The sequence below is a fragment of the Protopterus annectens genome, chromosome 8.part0 (assembly GCF_019279795.1).
Source record: "Protopterus annectens isolate FY-2018-M chromosome 8.part0, PAN1.0, whole genome shotgun sequence".
Lineage (NCBI taxonomy): Eukaryota > Metazoa > Chordata > Ceratodontiformes > Protopteridae > Protopterus > Protopterus annectens.
Genome location: NC_056741.1, coordinates 18228006 through 18238270, shown reverse-complemented (window position 1 = coordinate 18238270; position 10265 = coordinate 18228006).

Here is a 10265-nt window from a genome sequence, read left to right as displayed (position 1 = left end):
GTAAGGGCTTAAGTTTAATCCTATTGGTTGCTAAAAAAACAAATTACTAGAAAATGTAAATCAAAATCTAAACCAACTTTATTTGATGTTGTGAATATTGTAAAAAGAGATAAAAGAACTCAAAGATGAATATTTAAAAAAGGGAAGGATCAAACCACATAGAAGTAAATGAAATTTGTAGGTACATGCAGAATAATGTTCAGGAGGAGGATAAATGTTTAAGGGAAGGCAGGAATTTAGCAATTTGTATAATGTTTTACTGAATGACAGTTGTTATGAAGAAAGAAAACATAATGTAAAATGTACACAAATGAAAAAAAATGTTAAAGATGTTTTCTTTTCTATTAATGTATGTGTATTTGTCTTAAGTGATATGTTTTGACACCTTTCTTAAATTAAGGTCTAAAGCCTTAGGTTGAGTTAAAAGGGCTCTTATACTGTTGCCCTTATCCATTTTTAGAAGGGCTTCAGTGGTGAGGGTCCATATCACAGTCATGGTGCTCTTGCCAGACCAGAAACAATGCTGTTTCTGGCAGAAATCTGTAAATTATTTTTTAAGACTGTTTTCCCAGTGACGGGAAGAATGGATATTGGGTAAAAATGGGGAGGAGTGTTTTCATGTTTTGGAAGAGGTTCAATAAGTACAACAGATGTTAGGCATAGGATTACAGATATGGAGTAGAGGCAAAGTAAGAATGTCTTCGCAGTGAGAGATGAACCAGGTCATGATGTTATTTGAATCACTGGGGAAGGAAAGCAGTGGGTATTTTGTCAAATAAGGGTCAAGGTTTTTAGAATAAAGCTTTTTGAAATACAATAGTGGAATGAATGGTGGGAGGCATGGAGGAGGGGAAGAAAGATGTCTGAGAGTTAGCTGAATTCTTTGAGGAAGTCAAAACATGACAGTACAGTTTTACAGCAAAGAACAGTATTAGGATAGTGGAGTAATGCTAGAGCTGTCTTGCCAGTCAGCTGGTTAATTTTTTGCTAGAGATCTTTTTGTTTCTCTAGGAGGGGAAGTTGTGTTGTTTTGTGGAGGTTGATTTTATGTTGTTGGGTAGCGTGTTTGCTCAGGTTGTGTAGGGAGGTAAAGTTTATGTCATTATCTGTAAAGGAATTTTGTTTTCAGGAAAAGAGCTTTGAGTTCTTGAATGAGATGGAAAATTTAAGTTATACTGGAAAATATGAGATGTAAGGTTAGTAATTTCTCTTGTAGTTGTATGGTTAGAGTTAGAGCTTTGGTGGGAATTCCAGACCAATTTAAGGCTGATTTACTGTTTTGGTAAAGTCTCTCTGTGGACTTTGTCATTATTAGAACAGTGAGACATTAGAAAAAATAAATATTTTCATTTGTGTCATGCCATCACCAGCAGGCTTTCAAGTAGCTAAAATGGTGCAGTCACATTCAGAGATGAGTTGCACTGAAATTCCTGATGGTAAAATTACAATCTTGGGAGCTTTTTGTAGTCGAACACTCTGTTGTTGCTGCCTGAACGTTTCATAATGAAATTAAAGGTGTAGTGAAATACAGATTTTTTATATGTAATTATCAGATCCACTGGTTCATGTTCACTGCCACAGTCTGACATTTTGCATTTACTGTTTTCATTGTCAGTGTTGTGCTAAACTTCAGATGAGCTTGCAGATCACAATAATGTCCTAGAATACATTTTTACTGAGTTGTTATTGCACCATATATTTTATCAGAATTGTTTTAACATGCAGTAGGTAACATGCCACAGATTGAAGTGACACCAGTGGTATAACCAAATTCAAATAGTACTGCACTGACACTACAGGAATATAGTAGCCATATTATATACTTTTTATAGTTGAGCATCCTTCATTACTGTCAGCAAGGTTCATAATAAACTCTAAAAAGGTGGGTGACTGAACTGTTACCTTTTATTTCTACAAGCAGATCCACTTGTTTAGAGGTATTCAGTGTCACACACACAGTATTTTATATTGTAATTTATTACTATGGCTGGCATATTGTTGAACCTCTCTTCATTATTCTGAGACATTTACTGTAATATTCTATGTGGCTACAGAAATATTGTCATTCACTGGTAGGTATCACCAGCAATCTTACACAGCCATCTGGCTGTCTGTTTTGCTATTTGTCTCGAAACACATACAATTTCTATTTTTCAAGCTGACAAATTGGCTATATAACTGAATTATATAGATCATTGTGTTCCTGTGTAATGAAAACCAAAGATAATATTTTTTCCAAGAAACATTGATATTTTCGTCCATTTTATATAACAAAATATTTGTATTTTACTTGTTCTGCATATATTTCACATGCTATTCAGCTGTGCAAAACAAAAGTGGGCCTCTTCAGAAGGCTGGTCTTGGAAGCTGCATAAAATATGTGAAACAGTAAGGAAGGATTTTGTCAATTGCAGGTAGTGTGAAATTATGGACATAATGGCTTTAGAAAATAGACAAGCAACAATTACAAATCAGTCAGTAAAACACAAAGGTATACCTTGTTCATTTTGCTTCAAAGCAGAATAAACAAAAGCTATCAAAACCATAACACTCAAACAACCATTTCTCTAAAAATGATATCTTTCTGTTCCTGTTATATGTTGAGGTATATATGGCCTTTTGCTGTCTCAAGAGACAATGAAGTCTGCATCATGAAATTAGTCAATGGTTGAATTGCAATGCCTGCTGTGACTGTAAAGTCCGATTTTTGACTGGCAGGCTCTGTTAGAATTTATACAGGTGTAGCTGACGGCTGGCTGTGTAGGAACTGGCCTCTACCATCTGCACTCTCACTTCTCTTCCCGTTGCTCCTCTCTCTACTTCTCGCTCATCTGGCTACCTGTCTTGATGGCCAGTCTCCAAGTAATGTGATCTGCAGCCATGGGTTCCCAGCCTGTTAGACTGATATTACCTGTCTTCATGTCACACTTGCAGACATCTTTGAAGCGCAGAACGGGCCTTCCTGTAGGTCTGGACCAGAGGTAAGCTCACCATACAGGTCTTAGGAGATTTGACTATCCTGCATACTGCTGATATGATCAAGCCAGCACAAAAACCTTTGGGACAGCAGGGCAAACATACTTAATATCCCTGCCTGCTCTAAGATATTCTTATTTGGACAGGGGTCCTGCCAAGTGATGCCTCATTTAGAATTATGCCAGACCCTCACTGTTAAGTGTGCCATTGCTGTTGTTGCCTTACCAATTCAGGTGTTCAGCTCAGCATCCAGGGGTAGATTGCTGGCAATGGTGGACCCCAGGTAAGTGAAATCCTTCACCACCTCAGGAGTGTGATCACCGAAGAAGATGCAGGGGGTGCTGCTGACATCCTGTCGCATGATGTTGGTCTTCTTGAGGCTGATTGTGAGGCCAAAATCTTTGCAGGCACCAGTGGAGGAGCATATGAGGTGTTGTAGTGCTTCCTCAGTGTCAGCAATCAGGGCAGTGTCATCTACAAACAACATCTCTCTGATCAGTACTGTCTGCACCTTGGTGTTTGCTCAAAGGTGTTCAAAGTTGAAGAGATTACCAACACTTCTGGTGTAGAGGTATACACCATCTTTGGATTCATTAAAGGCATGGGACAGTAGCAGAGAGAAAAAGATGCCAAAGAGTGTTGGAGTAAATACACACCCTTGCTTCACTCTATTTCAGATTGGAAATGGGTCTGATGAGGAGCTATCATATTGTACGATGCCTTGCATGTCTTCATGAAAAGATGTAGTCATCTTCAGAAGTTTAGGGGGACATCCAATCCTCTGTAGCAGGGTGAAGAGGCCTTTCCTGTTAACCAAGTCAAATGCTTAGTAAGATCAATGAAGGTGATGTACAATGGTTTCCTTTGCTCGCGGCACTTTTGTTGCAGCTACCTTAGTGAAAAGATCATGTTGATTGTGGATCTTCCTGCTCCTAATCCACACTGCACCTCAGGATTAACAAGTTACGTGAGTTATTTCAATCTGTTCAGAACTACGCAGATGAAGGCCTTCCCAACAATGTTGAGGAAGGATATCCCACAGTACTTGCTGCAGTTAGTTTGGTCTCCTTTGTTCTTGTACAATGTGATGATGTCAGCTTCATGCAATCATGGGGCACTTTTCCTTCCTGCCAACATTGTAACAGGAGTTCATGCAGTTGGTCGAGAAGAGCACCTGCATGAACTCCTGTTACAGTGTTGGCAGGAGTTCATGCAGTTGGTCGAGAAGAGCACACTTCTTGCCACCCTTGATGATCTCTGGGGGAATGCCATCCTTTCCTGGAACTTTACCGCAGGCAAATGAGTTAATGGCTTTGCTAAGCTACTCTACAGAGGATGGATTATCAAGCTCTTCCATAATAGGAAGGGGAGTTAAGTTTTCAACTGCTGTGTCACTGACAATAGTCTCCACTGAATAGAGCTTCTGGTAATGCTCCACCTATCTCTTCATCTGTTTGCCTCGGTCTGAAATGACTTCACCTGAGGCAGACTTTAGGGGTATAATCTTGGCTTTACTGGGGCCAAAGGCTTTCTTTATGCCCTCATACATGGCACAAATGTTGCCACAGTCAGAGGCAAGTTGGATGCTGTGACAGAGGTTCAGCCAGTAGTCATTGGCACATTGTCGAATGATCCACTGGGCATTGTTTCTTTCCTTCCTAAGTGCAGCTACTGTTGCCTCTGAAGGCTCCCTCTTGTACTCTATCAGTGCTGTTCCCTTGGCTGTGAGTGCTGGTTTGATCCCAGTGATACCTGCTTCAAACAAATCTGGATTCTCCCTCTCTCTCTTTTGCTAAAGATATCCATAGTTGAGTTATAAATGGTGTCATGGATGTGGTTCCACGTCACTTCAACACTGCTTTGTGGGCAGTCCTAAAGGGCCTCTACAATACTATCGGCAAAGCGCTCATGCAGGTCTGGCATTGATGTCCTGGCAGTGTTGATATGAGGGCATGCTTTCTGCTTTGAGTGGTGGATTCATTTGGGCTGGAGACACACCTTACTGCCAACCAAGAAATGATCAGTGTTACAGTCAGCACTGTGATAGCTGCAGGTGACAAGGACATAGTTCAGCTAATGTCTTCTAGTGATGACATCCAATTGATGCCAGCGATGTGACCTTGGATGTTGCTGGGAATTAACCCATATGTCATTAGATGAGTAGCCAACTGGATCGCATACAGTCAAAGTAGGGGATTCTACCTCTATCAGCAGACCAATTACCACTGGTTTACCACAAGGATCTGTGCTGGGCCCCCTACTGTTTGGGATGTATTTCTCAGAGGTCCAGGGGAAAATAGATGTCTCGTGGTTTACCATGTTTGTTGATGACTGCAACCTGGATGCAATCACGGAGTCCCCCAACGATGCTGACATATAACAAAAAGGGCTTACTCAGACAAATGATTAGTGCCAAAGCTATGGACTCCAAATAAATGTGAAATAATGCATTATCATCCCTTTCAGCAAAGGGGAAATCCTGCAAATTACAATATTACTAGTAACCCTCTTAGCTCAAACCCTGTAACGAGAGATTTGGGAACACAGGTTGATAGCAACCTTAACTTCAATCACCATGTGTCCACAGTAGTAAGGACGGCCTTCTATGTTGCACACCTCATAAGTAAGGGCATCAGATCCAGAGCTAAGGATGTTATAACTCCCCTCATCACACCATTAATACAGTGCAACACTCCCTTCTGTACATACCTCACCAGACACCTGTAGCAGCTGGAAAGACCTCAGAGTTTTCTCATCAATAAAATTCAGGGCCTACAACACATGACTTCCATGGACAGTCTGAAGGCTCTGTCACTGTACACTATATCTTATAGGCTGCTCAAAGGCGACTTGCATCTGTCCTACAGAGCAGTCTTAGACCCTGCCCTAATGGAAATGCTGCTCATGCAAAAGTCACATAGATTCACTCACTCTACGGATCTTAACCTAGCCTGCAACATTAACAGGACATGCTGGAGAGACAGATATGTCTTACAGAGATTACCACTCTTCTGGAACAAACTCCTAATTTACATAAAACAGAGTTCCTCAATGACCATATTTAAGCATAATTTAGACAACTGGATGCAAGACTGTAAATTTACTGCAGGTGTTTGACCCATGTCCCTCTTGGATAAGGGCAGTCGGTGCTGATTATAGACTTGAGCTGCAAATATAGGCCATACAACTTGGTCAATAAGGGAACAATGGTATAACATGGCTAGGCTTATAAAGACCCTAGGGCCAATTGCCTAGTAAACTCCATTGAACCTAAGGTGACATCTGTCTGGGCTCCAGGCCAGTGTCTGATCCTGCCTTGGTGGGATGGCTGCATATGCAATACGATTACAGCAGCATTGTCTGGTGTGCATATTGTGATAACAGTGTCTCACATGCTGGTGTAAAATGCTCCCTGTAATGTCAAGTAACAACACACACACACAAAACTGACTAGAGTGAGAACAGATCCCCTAAGTACACAGACTACAGAACACAGTACTTTACACAAGTGCCATGGCACAAGTCTGACTTTTACATGTCTGCAAGTCAAATTATAGTGGATGACATCAGCAGGCCATGTGGGAGACAAGAGGTTCGGAGGGGTGCATGAAATGGATGTGTAGGCTTTTGCAAGTATCAAACTACTAGCAAGCCATGCCACTGGAGAAGTAACTGTAGGATAGCACATCTACTCTGCTGAGTAGACACACACACACACACCAAGTTGACTGCAGTGAGAACGGAACCCCTAAGTGCACAGACTACAGAACACAATACTTTACGCAACAGCCACAGCACAAGTCTGACTTTTACATGGCTGCCGGCAGACTTATAGTGGATGACATCAGCAGTGCATATTGGAGAAAAGAAGGTGGTAGGGCTGTCTGAAATGGATGTGTAGGCAGACACAGGTATGAAAATACTGGCAAGCCATAAATGTAGAATAGCACATCTACACTTATGAGTAGACACACACACACACACACACACACACACACACACACACACACACACACACACACAGTTGACTGCAGTGAAAACAGAAACTAAGTGCACAGACTTTAGAACACAGCAACCTATGCAAGCGCCACAGCACAAGTCTGACTTTTACATTGCTGCAGGTGAATTTATAGCCAATGACATCATCAGTGCATGTTGAAGAGAAGAAGGTGGAAGGTCTGCCTGAAATGGATGTGTAGGTAGGTGCAAGTATCAGAATACTGTCAATTTATGGGATTGGGGCAGTAACTGCAGGATACACAATTGCTCTTCTGGCTGGCTGGAAGGATGGACACACACACACACACACACACACACACACACACACACACACACAGTTGGCTGCAGTGAGAACAGAACCCATTCCTAAGTACACAGACTACAGAACTCAGTACTTTACGCAAGCGCCACAGTACAAATCTTTTACATGGTTGCAGGTGAACTTATGGTAGATGACATCAGCAGGCCATATGGAGGGCAACAGGTTGGGAGGCCTGTGCAGGCACATAGATTCATAGGTTCACATCAGGGCAGTAGCCTAACTGTAATGTGTATCCTAGGTGTGTACAAGACATATGAACCTATACAAGTGGATAGATAATAGGAAATGTACCCCGGGAATCACTGCTGTGGCTCTGCTCGACAGGGACACAGGAAAATAATTTTCTTGGGTGGCGAAAGTCAGGGAACTTGTTTGGTTAGGCTTGTATAGGCCCTAGGGCCGATAGTCTAGTACTTACCTATGAACCTATACTAGCTGTATAAAAACACAAGTACCCTTATTGACCAAAGATAGATGCTTGAGTTTAGCAGAGCAAGGCTGTCAGCACCACCCACTGGCCATGAGGAAGCACACAACATTATATACATTACACTTTGTAGTGTGGTTGATATATGTGTGTAAAAAAAATACTAAGCCCCCAGGGTTGTACTGCTTTGGGGGGAATACATGTATGTATTGTGAATATAGGACGTATACTTAGAATGTGCCGTGATTTTGCAATGTTTCCACACATAGTTTTATGTCATACAAAGGAAATGGACAATAAATACCGATAAGAAAGCATTATATATACAGATCCATAGCACAGTGGATTTCCACAATGGTTGAAGTGTACATGCATGCAAGTTACACCTGTTTATGCATAGGTCAGCAGTGCACAAAAGTGAGCTGCATTGCTAATGTCAGTAAAAATAATACTATATGGAATATAGTGTATTCAAACAGAGGACCATGTGTATAGCAGTCCTACACTTATAGCTGTTGCCACAAGAATGTTAAGGAAAGAGTTGTCTATGTTACACTTCACTGCTGTAAACTGTAATGTTACAGCAGTAAAAGAAAGGTTTCACACTCTGTAGTAGAACAAAGTACCATCTGTACTCCAGGCCTGGTTTTTACGATGGCCAAGGGCATTAATTGAACATATCCGGTTACTATTTTTAGCTGTCTCCTTTCGCATAAACCAGATAAACACAGCCATTACCACTTTATGCTATTTGAGCTATGTGATGCACCATGCAAAAAGTGCAATGAACAACGAGAGGAATAAGAAAAAAACCTTAGTAGTGGACACACAAGTGTCTGCTGTTATATGTTAAGGTACATGGTGTAGTGATACGCAAATGGTCAAAAATTATCGTGTAGGCTTACTGAATCCCCTGCAGATCTTAATGAACAAGAAGAGAAAAACAAAAAGAAAAAAAACAGAAGCTTCTATTTACATTAGCATCCCCATTACACTTAAAAATAACTGAAAAAACTTTACTTTATAACATGCAAAGAAAATCATGCACCATTTCAACAGTACTATTAAGAAAAATTTTGTTTTACTTAACTTTCTGCCTTCTCTTCCCCTCTCCTGAGTATTTTTCTGAACATTAATGACACGAAGTAGGGCATATGCTTTAGAGTCCCCTACAAGTCTAACAAAGCCAAAAAAGTCCAACATTTCCAGATTTTATTGTTCTGTCATATTTCACCAATATAAATTATTGTTTTGTAATCCCACATGTCGATTTCCAAGTTACTGATTTTATTCTCCAAATATAAATGAAACAAAGGAGGGAATATGCTTTACAGGCCCCTACAAGTTTAACAAAGTTCAATACTTCCAGGTTTTCTCGTTCTATTCCTGTTCATCTCCTTCTCTCAAACCCTGTCTCTGCTTCATTTCCAACCCACTCTCGATTTAGTCAACTCAGTGGAAAAGGTTTCACTAGTACAGTCTTCTCCGTGGTCTTAATTAAAAGAACAAGAAGTGGAATCGCCTTCTGTTTCACAGCTTACTTTTTGTTGGACAAAGTTTTATATTTCTTCCTTAGTATGTACTTAATCAAAAAATGATTTTGTTCCTCCAGTGAAAAATATTTTGAAGATAGCAGGGTACAGCAGTTTAAATCTCTGCTTATTGACAATCCCTGAATAATGGGATAAATTTAGTCCTTTTCTGCCTGGTGTACAGTGAGTAGTCATTCTCTGCAAACACTCTGCTGTCTCCCACTTTTAGTATTTTGTCCTCCTGCCACAGTACTGCCAGAATAAACTCCCTCTGCTGGTAAGATTGCATCTTTGCTATTAAAGGTGTAGATTGCTTTATCATAACGAAGTTTGGAGCACACACACACAATGCACCCTTTCAATTAGAAATTCCTGTTGTGGAATACCAGTCCAGTTGCTTATTTGTGATTTCATAAAATTCACACAGTCTGTTCCTTCCAGCTTCTTGGGTACAGCAGAAACTATCAAGTTTTCCCTATGTGCTCTGTCCTCTCTAATTTTTTTAAACACCTCTTCTTGTGCTATCTCATATTCAGTCAGCCTTTTCTTCATTTCAACCTCTGGGTTTTGCAGTTTTATCACCTTATCTATTTGTTTAAAGCTTTTTCCATTTTTCCAGCCTTTTATTTCTTGAGTTGATATACTCCACCAGTGTTTAATTTATTTAGTCAGGTCTATGCCTTATACTTTCCTCTTGATTAGTGGAAGTCATGTCTAGAGCTTGCACTGCTTTTTGCTGAACAGCTACAGTACTTTTCCCTTGTAGCTGATTTTTCTTCAGGTCCCCTGTATTTCTTTTTTCCTGCCATCCAGGCAGTGCACTTAAAAAATTACCCAGAAAACTAAGTCCACTGGCTTTCTCTGTTAAGTTTCTGTTTTCACACTGGGAGAGCTAGAATTAAGCTGTTAACACAATGTGCAGCCACCTTGGAAGTCCTGCCTGTAAACAACTATCAACTCTGCCGGTGAGCATTAGTGAGCGATGCACACCTACAAGCTGCCGCATGCA